Raw genomic sequence first — 14,065 nt, 5'->3', positions numbered from 1 at the left:
GGAAGGGGAAGAAAATAAGGTAATGGGATGGCATTATAACCAAACTACACTATATACATGTATAAAATTGTCAGTATATAAACTGAAATTTTAAAACAGAAATTACCTTGAATGTGAACAAATGTTCACTAATATAGTAAGTATTCATAATTCTATAGCTATATAATAAACAACAATATATTATCATATAATCACCTTAATATATTAACGAATGAATCTTTATTAGCAAATTTACACAGAATGCTAGCTGATACAGCTGTCTGTGATGATTTGATTCAGGTGTTCCCCATAAACTTAGTTGTTCTGAATGGTAGGTGCCCAGCTGATAGAGATTTGAGAATTAATGCCTCCTGGAGGGAGTGTATTGTTGGCAGCAGGCTTATAGGTGTTATAGCCAGTTTCCCCTTGCCAGTGTTTGGCACACTCTCCTGTTGCTGTTTGTCTACCTTATGTTGGTCAGGTCATGATGCCCACCCTCTCTCATTCCATCATTTTTCCAGCCATCATGGAGCTTCTCCCTCCAGCTGTAGCCAAAATAAAACTCTTTTTTCCCATAAGCTGCTCTTAGTTGGGTGATTTCTACCAGCAATGCAAACCTGATGCAACAACATATCTATGAGAAATCCATGAAGTTTGACTGTAAAAATCAACTCCTATGTAACTAAGCAGTTTGGCTCTACCAAAGTAAAAAATAACAGCAGTGGCAACAGCATGTATTAATATGCCAATCATGAGGGTAAGCCTTTCATTTCACTGAATGTTGCAAGAACTCTGAAAGGTAAGTACTGAGGTCACCTCCATAATACAGGGCAGAAAGCAAGAAAATGGTTCCACATTGCTCAGCTAGTAAATGATACTCTGAGATGAAAATGCTGATTTTGTTCTGTAGCTCATGTCAATAGATAACATGTAAACATCACAGCGCGTCATTTCAATGGCGGCTAGATGTGCATATCTGTGCATGTGTTTTTCTGTATTTGGTGACATACATTCCAGGACCATGCATATAAATATAAATATTTTGAGTGTTTCTCCATGTGTTCATCCACTCTGCATGTATACAGCTAATTGACCGTCTGTGTGTCTATGCAAGCATGTGGGAATAAGAGTCCATGTGAATGTAAACTAAAGTCTTCAGATGGCTCTCTGAATAAGTCCATGTGTAGATGTTTATGATATTCTGTATGTGAAGACTGAATATACCTGGGGATGATAGGTGCCTATGGTACATAGCTCCATATTGCTCTGGCTGTAGTGTGGTTTGCGCATGCTTCTGTCATAGCCAAGTATGACCATCTATGTTTGCATGTATGTGTACCTCTGAAGGCATATTGTACACTTTAAAGGAGGTTCTACGTCTCTGAGCACAGAGCAATACACAAGCCTGCTTCTGTGTGCATCTGTGTCTCTCTGTGTTTGTACAGGAACATACCTGTGGGGATTCGTGTATATCTGCAGACCTATTGTTGGACCTGTGTGTCTATAAAGCTATAATGCATTTCTGAATTGGGACAAGTTTCTGTGCCCGTATCTGTATGATCAAATATGGGTACAGGTGTGTGGACTTTTCTGCTTCTGTGCCTGTGTGTCTGTGAATCTATGTGTTCTTGGACATCCATGCATTGTCACCTGCTCCTCTTTGTAGCTGAGTCAGTCCAGGTGAGAATAGATCAGCTTACCCTTGTTTACCTTTGTGCATCTGGCTCTATATGTCTAGATATGTAGTGTAGTTATAAGATTTGGTGAATGTGCATTTGTATATATGAACAGGTCTTCTAGATATATGCATTCCACTATGTGAGGATGCACAAAGCAATCTCTGTGAGTCTATCACTGTTGTGTCAGAGTGTGAATGTATGCATGTGCACAGCTATGTCCTTGTGGATTTCTATATCTACACCACATTCATTTGCATGACTACACATGTGTGCTTTCATACATGTTGTAAGGTACAGGCACACTTAAGTTGCATACATGGCCATGGGCATGTTTATTTGAGTATGTTTTAATCACAACTATGCATATACATATATATTCAAGTGACTGTGTGAACATATCAATGACAGTATATAAGGACCAGAACAAAGTATTGGGGACTCAATATAAGAGATTAAGTTTTGCCTCGTGAAGTGACTCTGCATGTTCTAGAGTACATTTACACATTTGCTACCTTTCTAGGTATTGTAAGGACTTCTGAGCATTGTACAGATATGTCTATGGTCATACCATTCTGAATGCACCTGATTTCAACTGAGGATCATTCAGCTAGTCTGGGCATTCTAAGGAGTAGATGAGAAATATGGGGCAAGTTGATGCACAGTGTGTGTTGTGGATTACATCTCCCCTCCCTGTGTATAGCTCTTCTTTGCCTCAGGATGTGGGCCTAGAACATGAGTCTAAGGTCCATGGGGTTAATCAGCAGGTTACAAGATGCTTTTCTGGGTTAAACAAGATGTCTCTGTGTAAGGATATAACACTAAATTGGCAGGGCAAGTCTTGGGAGGTGAAGTTGAGTCTGAAAGTGGTTAAGTAAAAGTAAATTCTTTCTGTTAAAAAGAGAGTCTCTTCGTACTGGGGTCTGACTCTATAGAATTTAGGGATGCCAAGTCTGTATGTTTAGAGGTGACTTTCTTGTAGGAATATGGGAGTATAATTGTTATTAGCAAGTATATGGATGGTTTAAAGTGGTAATAAGTTGTAGATTCTGTGAGGGAATTTATAGTGGTGTCCACCTATGCCTAATGGGATTTTTTTGTGATATGAGGCTGTTTCCTGTATTGAAGGAGGAGAATAGAGATAACATAAGGTGAAACTGTGGATTACATGATGGCTCTATGAACTGTGTGCTCTGTAGTCCTGTGTATTTGGTTTGAGATCAGTGTGAATTGAGGGAGTTATTTGCAGTACTATAAGTTTCTTTTTTCAATATTTACTTATTTATTTATGAGAGGGGGAGGGACAGAAAGAGAGAGAGAGAGAAAAAATGGATATGTATGCCATGGCCTCTAGCTACTGCAAACAAACTCAAGACATATGCAGCATCTTGTGCATCTGGCTTTACGTGGTACTGAAGAATTGAACCTGGGTCCTTTCGGATTTGCAGGCAAGTGTCTTAACAACCAAGCCACCTCTCCAGTACCTATGACTTTCTTTTTGATACAGCATCTTATGTGACTTTAAAAAAAATTGTTCATTTTTATTTATTTATTTGAGTGTGTCACAGAGAGAAAGAGAGAAAGAGAGAGAGAGAGAGAGAGAGAATGGGTGTGCCAGGGCTTCCAGCCACTGCTAATGAACTCCAGATGTGTGCGCCCCTTTGTGCATCTGGCTAACGTGGGTCCTGGGGAATTGAGCCTCGAACCAGGGTCCTTAGGCTTCACAGGCAAGTGCTTAACCGCTAAGCCATCACTCCAGCCCTTATGTGACTTTTATGAGTCCAGTTTTCTAGATGCACTCAAGCTCACTGCCAGAAGGATTTTGCTGATTATGGAATATGTCCTCACATTATAAGTAGGACTAAATGTTGTGGCCTATACATTGAAATCTGTACATTGTAGCATATGCCCTGGAGTCATAAAGTGAAGATATTTATGACTTGATTTCAAAAAAATTCTAGAGCAAATATCTGTGAGATAAGTTCAAACTTTGCACTTTCAACTGCATTTGTGCTTTATGGGACATGCACATGGAGTTTTATAGAAGAAGTAAGTTCTATCAGATAAGGTTCTATGTCTACTTTTGGCATTCATGGGGCCAATCTGTAGATCGATCTGATTCTAAATGTGGTGTGGTAAAGAGATTTTGTGTTACTAGTCAAAACTCTAGGGTATGATGGAGCCTGTATTTGTGCTATAGTGCCATTCAGCCCCATCTGAATTAAGATGCAGTTCTGTGTGCCATGTGATATGCCATTGTGTAATCGAGTATATTTGAGTTGTGAGTCTTTGTGTTGAATGACAGCTCACTTTGTGTGTGAGCTTCTGGTAGAGTGCCCCTGTCCCTCATAGTGGTTTCATGATAGTCTATCTCTCTGTGCTTCAAGGTGAGACTGTATATTTTGAAGCTAGTTGGGCATTGTTTCCATATGCTGTTTTGTGTGTTGTGGGCCCTTTATTGATGTTGTGATAAGATTCTTGGTGTTGCATGCATTTACGTGTTGTGGAGCATGCCAGCGCATTGAACAGAGGATCTTGTACAGACTGAGTCTTTATATGGTAAATTGATTCTAGGTGTTTCAGAGTGAGTCTGCATGTAAAGGGAATGTGGTAATTCTGGGATTGTGAGGAGTATCAGTGAATTCTCTAGATATTTTGTACACAGAAGAAGTTTTATTAGTTTGCCAAGATTTTGTTTTAGAGTGAAAATGTACGATGTAGATTTTATCTATGGGGGGAGGGTTAGTCAAGAGTGCCTTTTGGGATAAAACTGTTAGAAAAGGCATAATGAGTGAGGGCTATATCTGTACAATATGAAGTAGGCAATGACTCTGTGGACCAAGACTGTGAGTCTTAGAGAAATTCTGTGTGTGTTGGGAGGAGGATAACACATTTTTTATGGGGTAATACTTATATTACTGAACAACTGTGTGCTTTATGAAGTGAATCTGTATATCAGAGTTTAATTTTGTGTTTGTGAGAGTCTGTTGTAGAGTACACATGCCTATCATAAGTTCTATGTGCTGTGGAGCTAGTTTTTACATTGAGGCTTATCTAACTGTTGTGTGGCCAGCAAAACTGTGGATTAATCTGGATGTTTGGGACCTGTTCTTTCCAAGGTGGGTTAATTGTATGTTGTAGAGTGGGGCTGTGGGTCATAGAGTGAGTTTGACATTGTCCATCTTTCCTGTGGCCTGTAAGTCATGTTGTGGTTCTGGCATTGTGAAACGAGTTCATCATGGGCTCATTGTATGCTTTCTGAAGTATTTCTGTGGCATTGTGGAACAAGATTGCCATTTGCAGCAAATATTCATCTACCTCTTATGATAATACTGGCTGCATTCTATGGAAAATATTAGTATTTTGTGAATTTCAGCATTGTGACATAGAGTTGTGTATTGTGATAAGATCCTATGGACTATACTGGGAGTCTTAGATCATGAAGCACGTGTAATACAGTAAAATGGATTAGGCATTGATTGATAAGTGTGAATGTTATGTTATTAGGCATTGGAAGACCCATGAATGATAAGTGTTTCTTGGTGCTATGGAGAATGTCTGTGTTTGGAGGTGTATCTGGTAATTGTAGTATGTCAAAGGTAATTATTTGCTTGTTAGCAAGTCTCTGCATTGCAGGATAACACTATGTATGGGGGTGAGAAGCTGTGCTTTAGCGAATAAATTTTGAAGTTGAAGGAAGTGCATTGTAGACCAAGTTCAAGGGGTTTTTTTTGTTTTTTTTTTGATGGTGGGTAGTGTTGGTTTGCTTTTGACTCTTTTTTGTTGTTGTTGGTTTGTTGTTATTGTTGTTGTTGTTCTGTTTTGCTTTGTTTTGTAGTGCTGTGGATTGAACTCAGGGTCTTGCACATGTGGCACAAGTTTTCTCTGCCTGAGCCACAATCTGACCAGCAAAAGTGTATTGTGTGATATGTCATAGAACTGCCTCACAGACTATGCTGAGGGGAAGGAGGTGGAGACTTTGCATTTGAGGATGTGACTTGCATTGTATGTCTGTATGTTACAAGGTGGTTCTTTTATTTTATTTTACTTTTTTGTTAGCATAAACAATTTTATGGCATTTTCAAACACAACTTGTTCTAGTTTATTCTCCAAAACCGCTCAATTTCCCCCAAAACCTTATCTTCTCTTGTGTCCTACCCCAATCTTTTCGTTTACCTGCCATGTATATTGCTTTGCCTTTTCCTTGCCCACTCCCATGCCATCTCTTATTACCTGTGCATGGCCATTTTTCTAGGTTTTGAGTTTTACCAAGTGTGTGCTCTTTTATATACAAACATATAAATATGACAAAGTATAAGACATGTTGCTTGGTGTTTTCTGAGTTTGGTCACCCCACTTACTATAATTCTTTCCATATCCATCCATTTTCCTGAAAATGTTTTTGTTTCGTTTTGGTGTTGTTTTGTTTTTTTGTTTTGTTTTGTTTTGTTTTTTACTGCTGAGTAAACTTCCATTGTGTATGTACTACATTTTCATGGTTTAGTCATCTGCTGATAGGCACCTGGGCTGGTTCTCCTTCCTATTTACTACATGTGTGGTTTGTTTTTATACACACATGTGCTGCTCAGTATTTATATGATCTGTAGAGATAGTATTTTTACTGTAGAGACAATATGTGAGTTTGGGATTTGTTCATGGACTTAAGGGAACAGCTGTTCATTATTTCTGTGGTGAGGTCTTACAAAGTAAGTCTGGGTATTATGGGGCAAGTCAGGATATTATGGGTAACACATACTAGTGTGATGTGGGGCTCTGTGTGCTTGCCCAGTTTCTATGTACTGTCTTAATGTTATAATTTCAAAAAGAATTGTTCTTGTGGCCAGTCTCTTGGTATGAGGAGTCTTTTGGCTATGGGACATTACTATATACTATGGAACAAATGCAGATGGCCAAATAAGTCTAGCTGATTGGCCATGTTTGAATAAGATGTGTCATTCCTGGTTTTCTAGAGCAGTGTGGGTGCTGTAGAGCAGATCTGGATCTCCTCTGCTAGTCTGTGTCTCTTAGAGTGAGTGATGCTCTATCAGTATGACTGAGATTGAGTCCATGAATCATATGTGTATTTTGCTAAATATTTATTCCTTGATTTCTTCTTTACTTCTTTTCTTAACTTCCTTTCTTTTGTTTTATTTATTAATTTATTTATTTTTTAATTTTTTTGGGTTTTTAGAGGTAGGGTCTCACTCTGGCTCAGGCTAACCTGGAATTCACTATGTAGTCTCAGGGTGGCCTTGAACTCTTGGCGATCCTCCTACCTCTGCCTCCCGAGTGCTGGGATTAAAGGCGTGCGCCACCACGCCCGGCTCTTCTTTCTTTTATTTTAACAGGGTCTCATGTATCTCAGTTTGGTGCTAAACTCATTATGTAGCCACAAATGATCTTGAATTTCTGATTATTCTGTCTCCACTTCCCAAGTGCTAATGTTACAGGAATGTACCAATATGCCCAGCTTACACATTTCTACAAATGGAATGCAAGGCTTTGTATGCTAGGAAAGTATATTATCAACTGAGCTACATCTAAACTCTTGCTCAGCATTTTTATGTGCTCAACCTACATCTCAGTGTTGTGGCATCACAAATCTTGTGTTTTAGGATCAGTATATTCATAAATTCATTTTGAGAACATGTGCAGTATTGGGCAAATTACTTAACGTCATTGCAATCCTTTATGTTGTGAGTGGCATCTATTTAGGGTGTGCCTGGACTCTGTAGTGTGTGTAGGTATTATGGTGTGTTGTCTGTGTAGAGTAGAATATTTGTAGTCTACATACTTCATGGTGAGTCTGTTTTGCAGATGATTGTGGGTATTTGGATTAGGACCTTTCTATATTAGCAATAATGGTGGTGAAAAGAGGGTTGTGTGTGATTGTTACATAAATTAACAACTTTAATAGTTCCTAGGTACTAGGCACTGTACTATGTATGCACTTAAAATACCAATTCATTTTTAGTTAATAAATCTTCAAAGTGAATACCATTGCTATCTTGTGTGTGTGTGTGTTTTTCCTTTTACAAATGAGCAAAATAAAAAAAGAAAGAAAGAAAGAAAAGAAACATACTTACCACTGGTGATTCAGTTAACAATATATGGAATATAGAGTCAAATTCTGATGGTCTGGATCCAGAGGTCTTGCTCTTAATCATTACACAAGCTGAATTCTTCTGTAGTTCAGAGTTGTAGCTCAATAGTATGGTAACACATGCATGTCCTCTTTGATGTACATGTTTGTAAAGTGAGGGTAATATGTATATTACATATTTGTACAATGAGAAATGCTTACATTCATGGTAGAGTAAGTATTACAATAAAATTCTGCACATTGTGGAACAAAGGTATGCATTCACAGGCATGTCTACATATTTTAATGCTTATGCAAATGTGTGGTTGTATATATTATGGACCAAGTCTGTGTTCTGAAGGACTTCAGCATTTGAATGAGATGGGAGGAAAGTATGGGTATTGATGGAAAATTCTGTATATGTTGGAGTTTGTGAATGATTGGGCATATCATGTTCTGTAGACAGCAATAAGAGCAGTGAAACTAGCCCCATGTACTTTGTTGTAAATCTGAGAGTTACTTAACAAATAGTTATGAGTGTTTAGAGCATGTGCTCACAATGTGTAACCCACTGTAGGAAGTATGGGTTTTGGGAAATGAAGCTGTATGAAAAATGCATATGTGACAATTCTGAGTGCTATGAGTGTGCAGTGTTGTGCTTTGAGATTTATTTGCATGTTGTAGATTGCATCTCTGCAGTGGGATGAATGAAGATCCTGTTCTCACTCATACTGTGGGTCACCACGAATGGTGTGCTGAGAGGAGCTTAAGTACTTTAGAGAAAGATGGAGTGGTACTACAGCATAAGTATGTCTGCTGTTGAGCAAATATGTTTGAGGTACTACCAAACTTGTTTACTGTGATGCCATGCTGTATCTTGTGATATCTATTGATCACAGAGTTTGTATGAGGAATTTAGTGACATTTTTGTGATGTAGGACTACAGTATAAGTTGTATAATAACTCTTCAATTCTGGAAAAAGATCCAGATGTTGTAAGATAAATGAGTATCTGTGAGGCAAGTGTTTGCATTGTATAGTTAGCATGCTTGCTATGAGGCTAATTGGTACATTGTAAGATAAGTTTTTACATTGCACTGTAATCCTATGCAACAAGGCTTGATATATGTGTTTAGGAGTGCAGTGTTATATCTATGTGTGGTGAAGTAAGCATGTCTGATTGCCTCCAAGAGTGTCTCTGTGCTATGGATTTATTCTATGTTTCATGAGTTGAATATACATATTATAGAGAATGTGTGTATAATGTGAGACAAGTCTGTGTCCCATTGGGAAGGTCTTTGTTTTGTGGTACTTACCTGTGAGAGTTTGTGTTATGGCATGGAAATTTGAGCTGTGTCACAAATCTGTGTTCAGGTGCAGGGCCAGAGGTCTATGTTTAATAGAGAGACTCTAGGTACTCTAGAGTCTGTGTGCTATGGCAAAAGTTTCTATGATGTGAAGAGAGTCTATGTGCTGTAGAAGCAAGGATACATACTTTTAAATATATTTTGATGTGACATAAAGGAATCTGTGTGGCTAGGGGTTTTGGTCAGTGAGGCATGCATGGGAAGAATTGTGCATGATATGGGAACTGTTTCTGCTGTGTGGCATCTTGCTGTAAGGAGGATTTTTGTAATATGAGGAGTATCTGTATAGTGGGAGAAGCATGTGTTGTGTGGGGAGACTATGGATTCTATACATTAAGTCTGTGTGTTCTATGTGTTCTGGAAAAGATCCTTATGGCATGAAGACAGGCTGTAGTTTTGGAATTATCTCTGTGTCATAGGTAGACTAAGGTAGAGTAAGTCTGTTGTCATATGGAGAAGATAAATGTCCTTTACAGGAGTGTGTATTGAGGAGAACCCACGTGCCTCTGGAAGAGGGCAATGATGCAGGAAGTTCATGTGATCTGGAACGTCTTTTTACTATCCATGTGCTATGGGATGACTTTGTGCTGCAGGTAAAGTCTGTACCAATGTCACAGAGTATACATGCCAAAGGGGCAAGTGCATGCTTGTGTAATTTGATTAGGGAGGGCATTAGGTTGAGCCCTATAGGGCAGGCACAAGTCTGTTTTCAGGCAAGCCTCTCTTAACATCTACAAAGAACAAGAGATGATTACTTGTTAATGATTAGAAAGTACCACTTTTCTAAAGGTGCTATTTTTCTCATTTTACATCTGCGAAAACTGAGGCACGAGAAGGTTGACTATATCATGTCCCTGCAACTAGAAAGTGGTGGAGGTTTGAAACCAGGCAGTCTTTGCCCAAATTATCAGGATTCCCATAGGCCCTGTGGCTATTTGGGGTCTTAATTATTGGATAGAAGTCATGGTCACTGGTGAAAATATGGAGCCCAGTTACTTTGCAAGAAGAAAATAGTAAAAGGCTCAAAACTTCCTGAAAATGATGCAATGCTCTGTATGCAACCACCATGGCAGTGTAGTACAGAAAAAAAATGCTGACGTTATGTCTGTGCAATATCTCCTCCAGCCACTGCGTCCCCTAAGATCCCTCCCACAGCCCCCACAACCGCATTCTGCTACTGCAGAAGAGCCACTGCGCAAGCCCAGGCGAGCTCCTGTTGCCAGGGAAACCAGACTCCAGTCATAAACAAATCACAGACTAATGCGGCAAGCAAGGGAAATGACTGGGGCTGTGTCTATGAGCCAAAAGGGTCCCTTGCAGTAACAGAAGGGAAGGTAGCTTCCCAGTCACCGCCTCAGCCCCTCTACCTTGCCTAATTAGAAAAGGCCAACAGGCAGGGATAGAAGTCAGAAGAAAAGAAGGCTGTGTTAAAGCAGGGGGTTCAAAATAGAAAACAGCAAGTAAATTTTGTCAAATAGTTCTGTGAGCAATATTTAACCCATCTGCTACTAAAAGACCGTGTTTTCTGTCCTGGCCCATCTACTTGCAGTGAAAGAAGTGGACCATTGGGACTATTGAGATGGTAACAGTGGTGGCGTGTATTGAGGCTCACTTTCCATCTTTTACAGCCCTAGATAACATCATATGCTGACAAATATTTCTGCCCCTCATAGAGCTCCCTTTTATTCCATTCTAGAAAATCCCAGGAACTGATTACAGTCATTTTTAATTCTCTGAGTGCCTGAATAATAATAATAATAATAATAAAACACAGGTTTGAAGGACTAACATTAACTCCTGGGATATTTCATTTTAAGCACACAATTGCTTGAAATGCAAAAGTACAAACATAGTGCTTTAGCAGGCTCCCAAATCTGGCAAGATCTGAGTACTACTGTGGAATTTAGCCATCTTGGGTAGAGAGAAGATGGCCGACCTGTGGAAAGCTACACCCTATGTAATGGTAAAACAGCTGTTGAGATTGCACATTAGTAGAGGAAGGTGGGGTTATTCAATAAGCAATGCTGAAACACTTGATGATCTATTTGGGGAAAAAACACACAAAAAATGATCCTACTTTATAGTATACATCAAAATGAGTTCTAGCTGGGTCAAAGAGTTAATTGCAAAAATAAAGGAATTAAGTTACTAGGAAAAATACAGGTAATTATATATACATATATGCACAGAATACTTCAAGCCACAAAAATCGTCAATTGACAGATGTAGATATATAAAAGTACAAAGCTGTGAAATGCCAAAAACATCAAATGATAGAAATAAAAATGGAAACAGTGACTGGAAAATAATATTTTTGCCACATATGAAAATTAAATTCAGGAATATGTTTTGGGACAGAAAGAGAAACCTTGAAGTGATTCATACCATTTGATCCAGGAATTCCATGTCTATTAATTTATCCTAGGGAGAAATAAAACAAAAAAGCACACAGAGATTTATATGGGAATATATTCTTTAAATCACTTATAATTACAAAATGGAAATATATATATACTTATTAATTATGCATTTAGAAAGATTCCTATATGATAGAAAATTATATATCCTGAGACACATTCCTGTGGGATATTTTTAAATATATAAAGTCCTACTTCTTGAATAAAACTGTACATATGATCTTCATTTCTATAAAATATATTTTTATACATAACTGTGTATAGATTCAGAGAATAGAGACCGGCAGTATTTATGTCTGGGTTATGGCATTGTGGATTTTCTTTATAGTAATCTTTAGATCATTCCAAATTTTTATGATAGCCATTACATTTGTAGCTTTATAATAAAGCAAGCTTTTTCATGAGCTCCTTTACTAAGCATATAAGCACCAAGCAAGCAGAGCAGAAAGTCTAGGAACAAAGACAACAAGCAAAGAGTAAACCCCAATGTGGTACCGGGGAAGATCACATGCAGTGGACTCATTATTGAGCACAGCATGATTACAGCATCATTTGCATGTTAGTATGTATAGAATTTCTCATACAAGATGGAGTCATGGAAATTTTTCTTCACTACACGGGAGAATGGTCACATGTCCTTGGATGCGTCAGTCACTCTTTGCCGCAGTGCTCAGCTGACACCCCTCCCTCTACCTTCAACATGTTCTCTCCCTTTCCTCTGCAAAACATGCCCCCAGCAGACATGTTCAACTTAGGAAATGGCTTACCTTCTGACTTTCTAACAGGCCTTTACATCATCACTTTCTTCTTTGATCTTTGTTTTGTCATTTAACTCAAAAATCAGTTTATTTTTCTCTTTCACATCTGTTCATCAGTAAATAAATAAATAAATACAACACTTTACTTATTTGTCTATTTTTGTTTTGTTGATTTTTTTGTAGAAACTAACCGACAAGAGCATATACATTTTCAGTCGTACTCTGAAAAAAACTGAAGAGCTGTATCCATAGGAATCTGCTAAATTCTCACATTCCTTTTCATTAAAGGAAGTACTGAGAACAAATTAACAGAAAGAATACAAATAAATTAGCAAACGAAGGAATACTCAAAATGTCTGTTATTTGTCATGATCTTTCAACCTATAACCAAATTTTCATCTTTCCTATTCAACACACCTAGTACTGCTCTCATATGAAGCAATCCATATTAATAATATTACTTGCTGCACTCTTCGTCATTTTCTTTCCCACACAGACATATCACACAATATTCTTAATTACAAAAAAGTGGGGTCTAGTGTCTTTCATTTCATTGCAAAACATTCTCCTCATGATCTCCACACACAGAGAAAGGAAACTGGATCTGGAAACAAGTCTAATTCAAACATCGTAAACCTGAGATACCCCTTGTGTAACGTCTTCAATACATGTTATTTGGGGACACATCTTACCGGACAGAAGGGAAAGGTTCTGTAGCAACTCAGTCATCATTTACGAAGCAAGCCTTAAAACTGACAACGTGAGCACAAAGTATCGAATTCATTTTCCCAGTGCCACTGCCTCGAGAAATTCCTCCTTAGTTCTGTATTAGTCTATTCCATCAAAACTGTTACTTGCCTCGGAAAGCGGATGCTTGACATCTATTTGATGAGAGCTTTCTCAGCTACTTACCGGTTACCGTGCTCTGTGTCCACTGGCTCCGAGGCTGGCTCTGTCTCTCTCGCCTGGCACTGAAGGAGTGGGAGGGGAACGCTGCAGTGCAACTGCCACTTGAAATGAGCTGTGCTGTGAAGAAGGGATTAACCCAATAGAAAGAAATGAAATGCCTTGAGCTTATTCTCCAAACTCCTGGCAAAACATAAAATAATACTAAACATTACTGCTAAAATACATGTGTTTGCCAAAAGACAGATTTTACCCATTAAACATCTGATGTGGAGCACACTTAAATCACCTTAGTTTCCAGGGGAACCCCTACAACACTGTGGGCTTTTGACTCTTCCGTCTCCTAGCAACAATCTCAAATTAGTATATATATATCTATATATATATTTTTTTCTGCAGTAGTCCTACTAGGCTTCAGGGAACATAGACAAGGGCTAGTCTTTGATGAGGGATATCACTAGTCTGTTGTTCAGCATACATTTCCCCCAGGTAAGTAAAAAGGAAAGTCAAGAATTCAACAGCAAGCTATCTGCAGAGAAATTCCTGATTCAGATGGCATTCCATAGTGGAAAAACAGGAAATAGTCCCCCTCTCTTGGAGTAATGCTAGCAAGAGGTGCCTGCTGCAATGGAAAAGTCCTTACTGCCTTTGAACTGTACACTTAGTTAAAAGGATACATTTCATGTTATGTATATATGAGTACAATAAAACCAAGAGAGAACACACATTTACCCTACAAATATTTGGAGTCGCACCACATTTGAGACTACTGGAAACAGAAATTATAAAAATGAACAAAACATAGTTCATCTCCTTTCTAAAAATTTCTGATCTTTTCACACAAGCTGCAAAAATAGAGGCATTTTGGACTGACTTCCTCT

The 14,065-nt window shown here is 38.4% G+C and overlaps 1 long non-coding RNA gene across 4 annotated transcripts in view; it reads right to left on the bottom strand.

The window, feature by feature from the left end:
* LOC123456723 overlaps nucleotides 1-13,255 on the bottom strand; it is a 68,019-nt gene extending 54,764 nt beyond the window's left edge. For 2 of the 4 annotated variants that reach the window (XR_006634638.1, XR_006634640.1), the window contains exons 1-4: nucleotides 13,191-13,255; nucleotides 12,288-12,384; nucleotides 11,489-11,524; nucleotides 7,742-9,834 (exon numbers count right to left, since the gene is read on the bottom strand). This is a non-coding gene — a long non-coding RNA (uncharacterized LOC123456723). The remainder of the gene's footprint in view (nucleotides 1-7,741; nucleotides 9,835-11,488; nucleotides 11,525-12,287; nucleotides 12,385-13,190) is intronic. The other 2 variants (XR_006634639.1, XR_006634637.1) reach the window with 2 other exon arrangements.
* Between the last annotated feature and the right edge of the window lie 810 nt (nucleotides 13,256-14,065).

The sequence above is a fragment of the Jaculus jaculus genome, chromosome X, assembly GCF_020740685.1.
Source record: "Jaculus jaculus isolate mJacJac1 chromosome X, mJacJac1.mat.Y.cur, whole genome shotgun sequence".
Classification (NCBI taxonomy): domain Eukaryota; kingdom Metazoa; phylum Chordata; class Mammalia; order Rodentia; family Dipodidae; genus Jaculus; species Jaculus jaculus.
Note: the sequence above shows the minus strand (reverse complement) of the source record. Positions and strands in the feature narration are given on the sequence as shown.